The following is a 13527-nucleotide window of genomic DNA, read 5'->3' on the forward strand; positions in this document are numbered from 1 at the left end:
GTATGGGCTGCCAGAGGCTCCAGACGTCTCTCCATCTGTCACGGCGATCACCACTGGGTCTGCTAGAGTGCACGCCCAAGTGGCAGAGCAGCCTGGACCTGGGGCGGACCAGACTCAAAACTAGCAGCTTTTTGAGTCTCCCAGTAAATGGTCTGGGGTAGCACATTCCAAATGTGGAATAATTTGCCTCCCAAATCCAAAGGCCCATTAGGCTTTGGGCTTCTGTTCCTGTTGCAGCAGAGGCCAGATGGATCCACTTATCCTCACTTTAGAGAAAGCTCTTCTCAATATGCCCCAACCACAGGACCCCTCAAAAAATTTCATTGAGGTAGAAGGCCCCTTAATTTGTGTCAGATTTCCCACCTTCTGACATGCAATGTAATGGATGACTGTGATGTCTTGTGGAAGGGAAAGGCAATCAATACAGGCACTTGAGGAAGGACAGCGATGTATTGCTGGCCTTGCCAGCGGAACGCAAACTGCTTCTGGTGATGTTACAGACATTGAGAGAAAAGCATTGGCTAGGTGAGTAACCTGGCTCCTGGTAAGTGCCTGTCTATGGTAGCCCGTATTACCCTACACCTAGCCTTGCTTGGATGTTTTGGCTCCAGCACAGTGGTCCTGTGTGGGCTGTGTACAGAAGAGCCTATTGGCTAAGGTCTCATCCTCATGAAGGGGATGTGTAGTACTTAATCAGTGGCAGATTTTTACTCACATGATGCCCAGTCATTTCTGTGTGTCTGAGGATACAATAAAGAAAATTATTTTTAATAAAACATTATGGAATTTAGATGCTCAAAATTACATCATAATCTTCAAATTGGTAGAGTACAGCTGCCATTAATCAAAACATTTCTGAACTCTGGTGTCTGCAGAACATTCTTTAGAGCATCTCCCTTGGCGGTAAGCCTTCTTTTGAAGGTGGATCTGGTTTAGGGTAGATACCTAAGTAATTTGGAGTCAAATCAGACAATTACAAGTGATGACATTCAATAAAATATGAAATGGAAACAAGAATCTGACAACAATGAGTATTTTTTTTCTTGGTATGACTGGTAAACTGGTTTTAGATTTTATGATATTTATAAACTTTTCATATGTTTAAACCCTTAAAAATATGCTTTTAGTGTGTAGCCATGTTGCAAATGTGGAAATTTCTCAACAAGGCTTTTCAAAACACAAAAGTCAATTCCCTGTGTATTTGCAAAGAGGAAGGCTCTCGCAAAGGACTGTGAATAGATAATTAGTAAGACGCCTGTGGCCTTAAAGGGGAGGGATTAGGTAAACCATGCACAGATTTTAGTAAACTGTAGCACTTGATGTGTTATTCTGAATCTGGGTAGTCTTATGGTGTCCGTAGGGCTTCACCTTTGCTTATCCTGCTGTTCTTAGGATGCTCTCTTTCCACACTGCCATCGAGTTTTAAAGAAGTCGTAAGTGGTGCTCATTCTTCCTCACTCTTGAGTGAAAAAAAAGGGGCTCCAGTCAAGGGTAGCTGTATTAACAGCACCCTCCTTGACCCTTGTCTGCTCTTAGGTAATTGTCTGAGGTATGCCATGAAAAATAAGAAAGGAAGAAACACATTTTGACAAAAATGCAGTACTTTTCAAATAATGTAATTGCTCAGACTCCAGATCAAATATGTTGTGAAATGACTTTTCTTGAAGTAAGATGAGTCAGATGACATGGACTTGATCAGGGCTGGTCCTTGAAATAAACAAGAAGTATCCTAAGGTCTTTGGAAGGACCTTGACCCCCGTGAGGGAAAGTACATCAGGCTCCCTGACAGTCCTAGCTTCGTAAGGTCTTAGCCTGTATGGCACTAGAAGCAGCATTGAGTCCTTGGCTACAGTCAAGACTTCTTATTATAGTTATTAGTGCTGGAGTTGATAGGTTTTTAAAAGTTATTTTCTAAGTTTAATGAAAAGATGTTATTTCAGATCAACCACTGCTTTGGTCTTGGAAGGCCTGGGAGGTGTAGGAATGGAATCCCTTTTCAGTAAATATGAAAACTATTAAGGGCAAATAACTGTGGATCATGCCAAAAGGCATTAAGGATACAATCTGTCTTACATAGAGACTAAGTGACATCTAATAGTTTAAAGAGATTTCATTACTGCCTCTAATTGAAATAAATGGTCCGATGAGTTCCAAAGACCTTACTGTTATGTTTCCATGAAGTTATAAATACAAACAAAATAAGACCTACTTCATTAGGAACATGTCCAAAAGATAGGGCAAACAATTGGTATGTATTCTTTGTTTACTAAAATTATAATGAACAGATTTTTCCAAATCTTCAGATGTTTTTCCTAAAACATATCACAGCTTTATAATAAGAGTAGAGGTGTACCTACTGTATTTGACACACCCAGAGTATCATATTTCAACAACCCACCTCTATTTGACAAAATTATTTTGAGTAATAGTCATGGAGCAATGCACAATAATTATTTTCTTGATTTATTCTTTAGTTTTCAAGGAACTAGCAATTAAAGTATGGACTATATTTCAATTTTAAAGCATTCCCATTTAGTAAAAATGTTTCATCTATGAAATAGAATTTGTACTTAACCAAACTAAAGTATTACACCTTGCAGTTTGTACTGTTTCGCTGTTTTGAATTATCAATGCAAAACTTTAAGTGGTCAAATAGGAAGGATAGAATTGAAGTAATTCAAGTTTTTACAAATCATGGTGCTGTCATTGTTTATTTCGAATCTCCCATTTAATATAGGAATATGTAGTGGCATAGGAGAGACATGACAACTTTTACAAACTTATTCTAGAAAAGGGTTTTAGTCTGTGGGTTGGTGCCAACTGCACAACTAGAAGTTCTCTGAATTAACTCCTTTGGAGAACATAGTGCTTAAATAATTAGACACTAATTGGAAGTGACTATGCATACTATTAAAACACAACAGTAACTGCTGTAACTACAATGTAGGCCAATAAGATATTTTTTTTCAGGTAGGATTATTTTATCACTGACATTGTTGAGGGTTGTTTATAGGGAAATAATTAAAAGTTTTATTTTGTTCTTAAGGATCCTTTTACTGCAGTTGAGGTGAACCTGTTCCTCTGCTCTGTGCTTGGAAAAAACAGAAACGTGACCACTTTAATTTAAGAGAGGTTGTTTCTTCTGTAAAATGGTGCCAGTATATATCTCTCTCAGGGTTGTACTATGAATTAAGTGGGATAATATTTATGAAGTTGCTTTGTAAATCCTAAAAGAACTTTATGGACTGAAGGCATTCTTATTGAGTGAATAAATCATTATGTTTATAATAAAATTTTGAAAATATTTGTGATTGTAAAGTAAACCATACTGAATTGAGAAAATTAGGTGTACCTGAAGCAGATCAAGAATAAATTGAAAATGGTCTGCATTTCAATCTCTAACATTATGCTATATAGTTCTTTAAAAATCATTTATGTGTAAGAGTATCTGTCTTGTATATATGCACACACCTGGTATTACACTGTATATGAATAGGGTAAGGCTACTCCTATGTGAGCACATATCATTTGAAAAATCATTTTACTACTAAGATATTCTATCTTAGGTTAGCACCATATTTAATTTAATCAGTTTTTATTGGATTGAAACTTTATCCATGTTATTATTGATTATTATAATTTACTATTTGAAAATGTCAGCTTTGAGAAATAGTATTTCATCACTTTTTGAATGACATTTCTTGATTACTAATTTCCATAATTCCATGTTTGTGGCTTTATATATTTATAATTATGTATTGCCTGTTGTTGCTTTGTAAGAGTTCCTTCTATATTAAGGAAAATAGTCATTATGCATAGAGGTTACAGAGATTTTCTTTCCCAGAATGTGATTTACCTTAGAATTTTATTGTTGTTGTTTTTTTTTTTTTTGGGTGTCCAAAAATTTTAAACTTCTATGTATTCTACTTTACCAATAATTTTAACTGTTTCTTCCAAACCAGAAGAAATAGAGCATACAGACTCAGCAAAATGTGTTTGCATTCTTTTTTACTTTTTACTTGCATAAGTTATTTAATATTTTTAAACCTGTGTAGCCTCATCTATAAAATGGGTATAATAATACCTACTTCTTAAGGCTTTTGTGAGGAATCAGGCAATATATGAAAAGAGCTCCATAATATATCTGACACATAGTGACCACTCAAAATATCTGGCTAATATTTGTAGTATTATATATAACCTTATGATTTTGAATTTACTCTTAATATGAAGACCTTACCTAAATTGTTAATTCCTGCTACCATTCTGTTGAGGTGTGTTCTTTTCATAATTTCAAAATTCTCTTTAAATAACAAATGCGTATATTGTATTTTTCCTGGTTTAACCATTGAAAACATTTTGCTCAACTTGTCATTTGCTTTTTAGGTTTTCCTGGTTTTTTTTTGTTGTTGTTTGTTTTAAGTAGAGAAGTATAGTTAATCTCTTTTTTTGTGTGATTATGTTTTTCCTTAAAAATCCCTTCTCTGGTCTAAAATAAATTTTTATTCATATCTCCTATTAATTTTGTTTTTGTTTCATTTCTACATTAAACTTTCTAATCCTTTAGAAATTTATTTTGGCATATGATATAAAGTAAAGTTCTAATGTTACATACAATCACACATAAATGATAATTTTATCACCTACTTTATAGGAATTATAATTTTTATTTCTGTGTTCTGGTCTTATTGCATTGGCTAAAATTTATAAAGCAATGTTAAATAATAATGTTAATTAGGTGTTTTTGTCTTATTCCAAATTTTAATGGAAAGGCTGTATTTTGCTATTGTTCTGCCTTTGACCATCAGTTTAAGATAAAACTTTAGAATTAAAAAAGCATCTTTGTTTTTCCAATTCTGTAAGAATTTTTACTGGAAATCAGATATTTGATTCTATTAAGTGTCTTTCTGGTGACTTAAAAATAATTGAGACTTTTCCTTACGAGGCCTAATACGATGTAGTACTATGTTCATGAGATTTCCTAATAGCAAACCATTCCTTTCTTGGCTGAGATGAGGTAAATAATGAATGGTGTCTTTAGAAGCAACCTGAGTGTGAGAAGAGACATTTTGTAATCTTATTCTCAGATTCTTCTGACATTCCTTTACATTACGCATCTTTTCTTGCATTGATAATGTTTGACATTTGCCTCTAGTTTGGTTAACCACTTTGACAATTACCATTTGACTTTCTGCCAGTAGCTCTTGGGATGTGGCAGTCTCCGTCTAGACAAGCAGTGGAGGTAGTGACAGTACTAAGGTAGGGGGACTTACCATGCACTCTTGTTGTTCAAAAAGCAATAGACACATAGCTGTGGGTGATATTTTAAGTGTTATGGTTTGTGCAGACATTTTATTTGTGAGCCAGAGGGCTGAGATTCTGAAGGGTGTGATTCTGAGATCTTGAATCCCTACTGATTTTACTTTCCTGCCTCCAGGCCCTTTGGTGGAAAATACATATGGGGGCTGCTTGCCAGATGTCATGTTTAATGGAAAACCCTTATAAGAGACATTGAAGTGGCATTCATTTTAATTTGTGTCTTTGGTGTTGCATAGAAACAACAGCCCAGTATGTAACAAAGATGAAGTTGAAAAACTCTGTCAGAAATATTTTAACAAACCCATGATTTCCATTTAAATATTTGTTGACTAGTCAAATAGAATGTTTTTTTTGTTAAAGGTCATTGAAGCAAGGAATAATGATATGGTACAGGTATGTTAGGTTTCTGGAGAAAATACCTACATCAGGTGCTGAATTCAGCTGAGTTTGCAGAAATGGATGCACCCAGGGCTTGCCAAGCCAGCCATCAATCACACAATAAAGATATAGGCACTTTAAAGTAACCATGTATCAGTGGAACACTGCTGTATTATAAAGCGCTCCTCTGGGAAGCTCTTGATTGACGAAAGTACTGTTGCATTAAGTAGCAGCAATATTTCATGGCCAGAAAGTAATAAAGCTATAGGTGATCTTGATGAAGAGAAAATATTTTACATAAAAAATGGCCATGCCATCTTAGGACTTGCTTGCTGCTTGCAGAATCTGGTTAAGGTGAAAAGTAGATCTATCAAAATGTGAAAGAAGAAACTGGTAAGTTGATAAGTTGTTAATTGTGTCCGAAGTTGGGGCTCTGGTCATTGATAAGGCATCTGAAGGAAGAATGGGGTTGGTTGCTGTCTGGGACCACACAAACCCACTGTATCTCTGGCTTGGTTAGGCTTGTACAGTAGGAAAAAATTCAAGATGAGATTAGAGTTCGGCCAGAGGGTATGCCGAAGAATTTACTCTTTTGAAACCTACTGCATTACCGAGAGGTGGTGAAGACTTAGAGTTAGGGTGGTGGCATTAACTTTGAGTTTTATTGCTGCGTTATTTTATTTTATTTATTTATTATTATTATTATTATTTTTTAGAGGGCATCTCTCATATTTATTGATCAAATGATTGTTAACAACAATAAAATTCTGTATAGGGGACTCAATGCACAGTCATTAATCAACCCCAAGCCTATTTCTCAACAGTCTCCAATCTTCTGAACATAATGAACAAGTTCTTACATGGTGAACAAGTTCTTACATAGTGAATAAGTTCTTACATGGTGAACAGTGCAAGGGCAGTCATATCACAGAAATTTTCGGTTTTGATCACACATCATGAACAATCAAGTCAGGTATGATTATTCGTTTGATTTTTTTTTTTTGAGAGGGCATCTCTCATATTTATTGATCAAATGGTTGTTAACAACAATAAAATTCAGTATAGGGGGGTCAATGCTCAATGTACAATCATTAATCCATCTCAAGTCTAATTCTCGTCAGTCTCCAATCTTCTGAAGCATAATGAACAAGTTCTTAGATGGTGAACGAATTCTTACATAGTGAATAAATTCTTACATGGTGAACAGTACAAGGGCATTCATCACAGAAACTTTCGGTTTTGATCACGCATTATGAACTATAAACAATCAGGTCAAATATGAATATTTGTTTGATTTTTGTACTTGATTTATATGTTGATCCCACATTTCTCCCTTTATTATTATTATTATTATTTTTATTTTTAATAAAATGCTGAAGTGGTAGGTAGATGCAAGATAAAGGTAGAAAACATAGTTTAGTGCTGTAAGAGGGCAAATGTAGATGATCAGATGATCAGGTGTGTGCCTATGGACTAAGTATTAATCCAGGCTAGACAAGGGCAGCAAGACATCCACGGATGCAGAAGATTTCTCTCAAAGCAGGGGGGGTGAGGTTCTGAGCCTCACCTCTGTTGATCCCCAAATTCCCACCTGATGGCCCCCCTGTGACTGTGCCTGTCTTAGGTTGTTCCTCCCTTGAGGAATCTTACCCGTCTCTGGCTAACCAGTCATCTTCCGGGGCCATACAGGGAAATGTAAAGTTGGTAAGTGAGAGAGAAGCCATATTGTTTGAAAAGGTTAGCTTTTTACTTCTTTGCAGATTTATGCCCTGTGGCTTCTATGCCCAGCACTTGTCTCAAGGTATCTTTACCACCTGGAGGAATTATGATACTCGGTAAATTCGATATGAGGCACGAATTCTATTTAAGGGTTGTAATTAGGAAGAAAGAAGAAAAGCTACAGATGTAGCATATGGAAGGAAACATGGGAGGATTGATTATTTCTTTGACATATCTTCTTGTAGAGTAGCTTAAGTATGTATAGGTTTTAAACTACTAACTAATTTGCACACACATATTAACATAATAGGAATACGGTGACATAAACAAAGCAAATCTATAATTACCATCCATCTCCAGAGAAGCCAAGAAAACCATTTAGGCACCCTAGGCATTTGTGAAAATTTGTCCATGATATGATGGATATTGTCCAACTGTACTTGAACCGTCTGAGAGAAATCAGACAAATTAAAGCAGCCCATTTCTGGGATCTGTTCACATCCCATATGTTCTTTTAACCGTAGATAGTCTATAGTCATAAGATTTTGGAGTGCTACAACTTGCACCCCTCCCAACTCCTGGTTGAGTTCCAACAGTACAGACCTGGTCAAATTCGTTGTCTCACTGTATGCACATGCCAGCCTAGACATCTCCCTCCTCATTCCAATGGCAAGTCCAGGAAACGGTGGGCTGGATGCAGCCACAACCGCAGCGTTGTCCGGATCCCTGTGGAGGCTTTTTGATGATCATCCCCTGGCACAAGTCCTCCAGAGAGTGCTGATGCCGGAAGTTCCTCCTCATATCGTATCTTAGTTCATTTTCTGGGTATCCAAGCTAGGCCTTGATCTTCTGCATAGAAACAAACAGACCCTTTGCCCACACTTTGACATGCCCTCTATACCACTGTGCAGAACTCATTTGAGGTCAGCACACAGGGAATGCTTTTTTTTTTTTTTATTAAGAGAAAGGAATATTATCAGAAAAGAGTACCTCCATAGCTGATCATCTGACACCCTTTAAGTGATCAACATTAAGGATATTTAAAGCATGCGTTGATCTTTGATTTACCAATAGTTTTATCCTATCAAGGAGTAATCCCCCTTTTCTTTCTTTCTTTCTTTCTTTTTTTTTTTAAATTTTTAATCTATACCTCCATGAAGAATACTATGTTTACTATGCTCTCCCCTATATCAGGTCGTCCCTAACAACCACATTACAGTTACTGTCCATCAGCCTAGCAAAATGTTGTAGAGTCACTACTTGTCCTATCTGTATTGTGCAGCCCACTCTCCCCTTTCTCCCTCCCCCCATGCATGCTAATCTTAATACCCCCCTTCTTCTTCTCCCCCCCCTTATCCCTCCGTGCCCACCCATCCTCCCCAGTTCCTTTCCCTTTGGTACCTGTTAGTCCATTTTTGGGTTCTGTAATTCCACAGCTGTTTTGTTCCTTCAGTTTTTCCTTTGTTCTTATACTACTCAGATTAGTGAAATCATTTGGTATTTCTCTTTCTCCGCTTGGCTTATTTCACTGAGCATAATACTCTCCAGCTCCATTCATGTTGCTGCAAATGGTTGGATTTTTCCACTTCTTATGGCTGAGTAGTATTCCATTGTGTATATGTACCACATTTTCTTTATCCATTCATCTCCCGATGGACATTTAGGTTGCTTCCAATTCTTGGCTATTGTAAATAGTGCTGGGATAAACATAGGGGTGCATCTGTCTTTCTCAAACTTGATTGCTGCGTTCTTAGGGTAAATTCCTAGGAGTGGAATTTCTGGGTCAAATGGTAGGTCTGTTTTGAGCATTTTGACGCACCTCCATACTGCTTTCCACAATGGTTGAACTAATTTACATTCCCACCAGCAGTGTAGGAGGGTTCCCCTTTCTCCACAGCCTCGCCAACATTTGTTGTTGTTTGTCTTTTGGATGGTAGCCATCCTTATTGGTGTGAGGTGATACCTCATTGTAGTTTTAATTTGCATTTCTCTGATAATTAGCGATGTGGAGCATCTTTCATGTGTCTCTTGGCCATCTGTATTTCTTTTTTAGAGAACTGTCTGTTCAGTTCCTCTGCCCATTTTTTAATTGGGTTATTTGTTTTTTGTTTGTTGAGGTGTGTGAGCTCTTTATATATTCTGGACGTCAAGCCTTTATCGGATCTGTCATTTTCAAATATATTCTCCCATACTGTAGGGTTCCTTTTTGTTCTATTGATGGTGTCTTTTGCTGTACAGAAGCTTTTCTGCTTAATCTAGTCCCACTTGCTCATTTTTGCTGTTGTTTTCCTTGCACGGGGAGATATGTTCAAGAAGAGGTCACTCATGTTTATGTCTAAGAGGTTTTTGCCTATGTTTTTTTCCAAGAGTTTAATGGTTTCATGACTTACATTTAGGTCTTTGATCCATTTTGAGTTTCCCTTTGTATATGGGGTTAGACAATGGTCCAGTTTCATTCTCCTACATGTAGCTGTCCAGTTTTGCCAGCACCATCTGTTGAAGAGACTGTCATTTTGCCATTGTATGTCCATGGCTCCTTTATCAAATATTAATTGACCATATATGTTTGGGTTAATGTCTGGAGTCTCTAATCTGTTCCACTGGTCTGTGGCTCTGTTCTTGTGCCAGTACCAAATTGTCTTGATTACTATGGCTTTGTAGTAGAGCTTGTAGTTGGGGAGTGAGATCCCCCCCACTTTTTCTTCTCTCTCAGGTTTGCTTTGGCTATTCGGGGTCTTTGGTGTTTCCATATGAATTTTTGAACTATTTGTTCCAGTTCGTTGAAGGATATTGCTGGTAATTTGAGAGGGATTGCATCAAATCTGTATATTGCTTTGGGCAGGATGGCCATTTTGACGATATTCATTCTTCCTAGCCAAGAGCGTGGGATGGGTTTCCATTTGTTAGTGTCTGCTTTAATTTCTCTTAAGAATGTCTTGTAGTTTTCAGAGTATAGGTCTTTCACTTCTTTGGTTAGGTTTATTCCTAAGTATTTTATTCTTTTTGAGGCAATTGTGAATGGAGTTGTTTTCCTGATTTCTGTTTCTATTGGTTCATTGTTAGTGTATAGGAAAGCCACAGATTTCTGTGTGTTAATTTTGTATACTGCAGCTTTGCTGTATTCTGATATCAGTTGTAGTAGTTTTGGAGTGGAGTCTTTAGGGTTTTTTATGTACAATATCATGTCATCTGCAAATAGTGACAGTTTAACTTCTTTACCAATCTGGATTCCTTGTATTTCTTTGTTTTGTCTGATTGCCATGGCTAGGAACTCCAGTGCTATGTTAAATGACAGTGGGGATAGTGGCCATCCCTGTCTTGTTCCCGATCTCAGAGGAAAAGCTTTCAGCTTCTTGCTGTTCAGCATGATGTTGGCTGTGGGTTTATCGTATATGGCCTTTATTATGTTGAGGTTCTTGCCCTCTATGCCCATTTTGCTGAGAGTTTTTTTTATGAATGGATGTTGAACTTTGTCAAATGCTTTTTCAGCATATATGAAGATGATCATGTGGTTTTTGTCCTTCTTTTTGTTGATGTGGTGGATGATGTTGATGGATTTTCAAATGTTGTACCATCCTTGCATCCCTGGGATGAATCCCACTTGGTCATGGTGTATGATCCTGTAGATATACTGTTGAATTCTGTTTGCTAATATTTTATTGAGTATTTTTGCATCTACATTCATCAGGGAGATTGGTCTGTAATTTTCTTTTTTGGTGGGGTCTTTGCCTGGTTTTGGTATTAGGGTGATGTTGGCTTCATAGAATGAGTTTGGGAGTATTCCCTCCTCTTCTATTTTTTGGAAAACTTCAAGGAGTATAGGTATTATGTCTTCTGTGTGTGTCTGATAAAATTCCGAGGTAAATCCATCTGGCCCGGGGGTTTTGTTCTTGGGTAGTTTTTTGATTACTGTGTCAATTTCTTTGCTCGTAATTGGTTTGTTTAACTTTTGTCTTTCTTTCTTGGTCAGTCTTGGAAGGTTGTATTTTTCTAGGAAGTTGTCCATTTCTTCTAGGTTGTCCAGCTTCTTAGCATATAGGTTTTCATAGTAGTCTTTAATAATTCTTTGTATTTCTGTGGAGTTTGTTGTGATTTTTCCATTCTCATTTCTGGTTCTGTTTATGTGTGTTGATTCTCTCTTTCTCTTAATAAGTTTGGCTAGAGGCTTGTCTGTTTTGTTTATTTTCTCAAAGAACCAGCTCTTGGTTTCATTGATGTTTGCTATTGTTTTATTCTTCTCAATTTTGTTTATTTCTTCTCTGATCTTTATTATGTCCCTCCTTCTGCTGAGCTTAGGCCTCATTTGTTCTTCTTATTCCAGTTTCGATAATTGTGGTGTTAGGCTATTCATTTGTGATTGTTCTTCCTTCTTTAAGTGTGCCTGGATCACTATATGCTTCCCAGGGGGTTAGAGTCCCCAGAGTTCCCCAGATTCCTTGCTGTTGGACTAAGTGTCCCAGGATGCTTCCGTCCAGCAGTGGTGTCCCTGTCCCTTTAAGACTTCCAAAAAGCACTTGCTTTTCTTTGTCCCGGTGTTCCGGTTGCAGGGACCTGCTCTCAGGTCTTAGTATCCTGTTTCCCTAGTTTCCAGCACCCCACGCATACACTGTTTTTGTGCTCTGGTGCGGATGGCTAGGTAGGGCTGGCTATTTAGCAGTCTTGGGCTCCCTCTCCCTCCCCACTCCAACTCCTCTCCCCCCGCTCAGAGCTGGGGTGAGAGGCCTCGGGTCCCGCCGGGCCGGGGCTTGTATCTTACCCGCTTTGCAAAGCGCTGGGTTCTCGCAGGTGTGGATGTGGTCTGGCTGTTGTGCTGTGTCTTCTGGTCTCTCTTTTAGGAAGAGTTGTCTTTGTTGTATTTTCAAAAATATATGTGGTTTTGGGAGGAGATTTCCACTGCTCTACTCATGCCGCCATCTTGGCTCTGCCCCTCTGCTGTGTCATTTTAAAACAGAGTTTTTACTACCACTTCTTGGCACAGAATTTGGCCCAGTGTTTTTATCTCGGTTAATATGATCCCTTATGTTGATATACTTACCTCGAAAATGGTGGTGAATTAAATCTTCTGATCTCCTTCTGATTGTTTATTAAAAATTGTGACAGTAACATGCTTGAACTGCTGAGCCATATTAGTCCTGCTCTCTGGCAGGAAGTATGTTCTTTATTATCCCCATGTTTTGAGGTGCATGTGCTAAATTATATTAAAAGTGATTTGTAGGGAGCAGGGGAGAGTGGTGGTGTTCATTTGAAAGCAGGCAAATTGAAAAAGCAAAAGCTCCCAGAACAGGGAACTTAACTTGTATTCTGAAAAGCTTTTCATTGTGCTTTGATTTCATTAGTTGTGAAATTAGATTTATTCTTAATGCAACCATATGTTAATTAGTTATGGATATTTTGATTTTGATCTTCACATTTGGAAGGGACTTCTTTTCTTGCTTAAATCACCTTACTCCATTCTTCCTACAGAGTATAGAAAGCTAAAATGTTATTTTCTATCCCATCTGGATTTGCTTTTTTAGTCATACTTGCACAAGTTAGGATAAACTTCTTTACTGTTGGTGACCTCTTCAGATTTAACATAAGGGAACAGCTTTGAATATGCATAATAATAATAATAATAACAATAATAATAATAATAATAATAATAAACAGTGATAATGGGCAGTATTTATTATTATTTGTCGAGTGCTTTACATATTATCATAGTCAATCCTCATAAAGCCTTCTGAGGTAGATGTTATTTCTGCATCCCTGTTTAATAGGAAAGTAAAATGAGGCTTACAGAATTTATATAACTTGCCCAAAGTCACACAGTTAGCAGATTTCACCTGAAATCAGGTGGACTGACCCCAGAGCCACAGTCTTTATCACTGTATACTTTTGCTAAAAACATCGCTTTAGGGGATTTTGCAGCTGTCTGTCTTTCAGTTGAAAAATAGGTGTGGGTTAGGGAGTTGGATATGTTAGGGATTTTTATTGTTTTTAAAAAAACACTAAATAGTCTACTAATAAGTGTACATTTCAAAGACATTAGGTAAAATGGATCCATATTTTATATTTGGCTTTAGTCAAAGAGGATTCCTTCATTATTTTCCCCATGTATTATATAAATGT

General features: G+C 37.2%; 1 protein-coding gene across 2 annotated transcripts in view; it reads left to right on the forward strand.

Annotated features, from left to right (window-relative positions):
* The window catches only part of SAMD5 (sterile alpha motif domain containing 5), a 404170-nt gene that overhangs the window by 17361 nt on the left and 373282 nt on the right, over positions 1 to 13527 (forward strand). The window lies entirely within an intron of this gene.

The sequence above is a fragment of the Manis javanica genome, chromosome 13 (assembly GCF_040802235.1).
Source record: "Manis javanica isolate MJ-LG chromosome 13, MJ_LKY, whole genome shotgun sequence".
Lineage (NCBI taxonomy): Eukaryota > Metazoa > Chordata > Mammalia > Pholidota > Manidae > Manis > Manis javanica.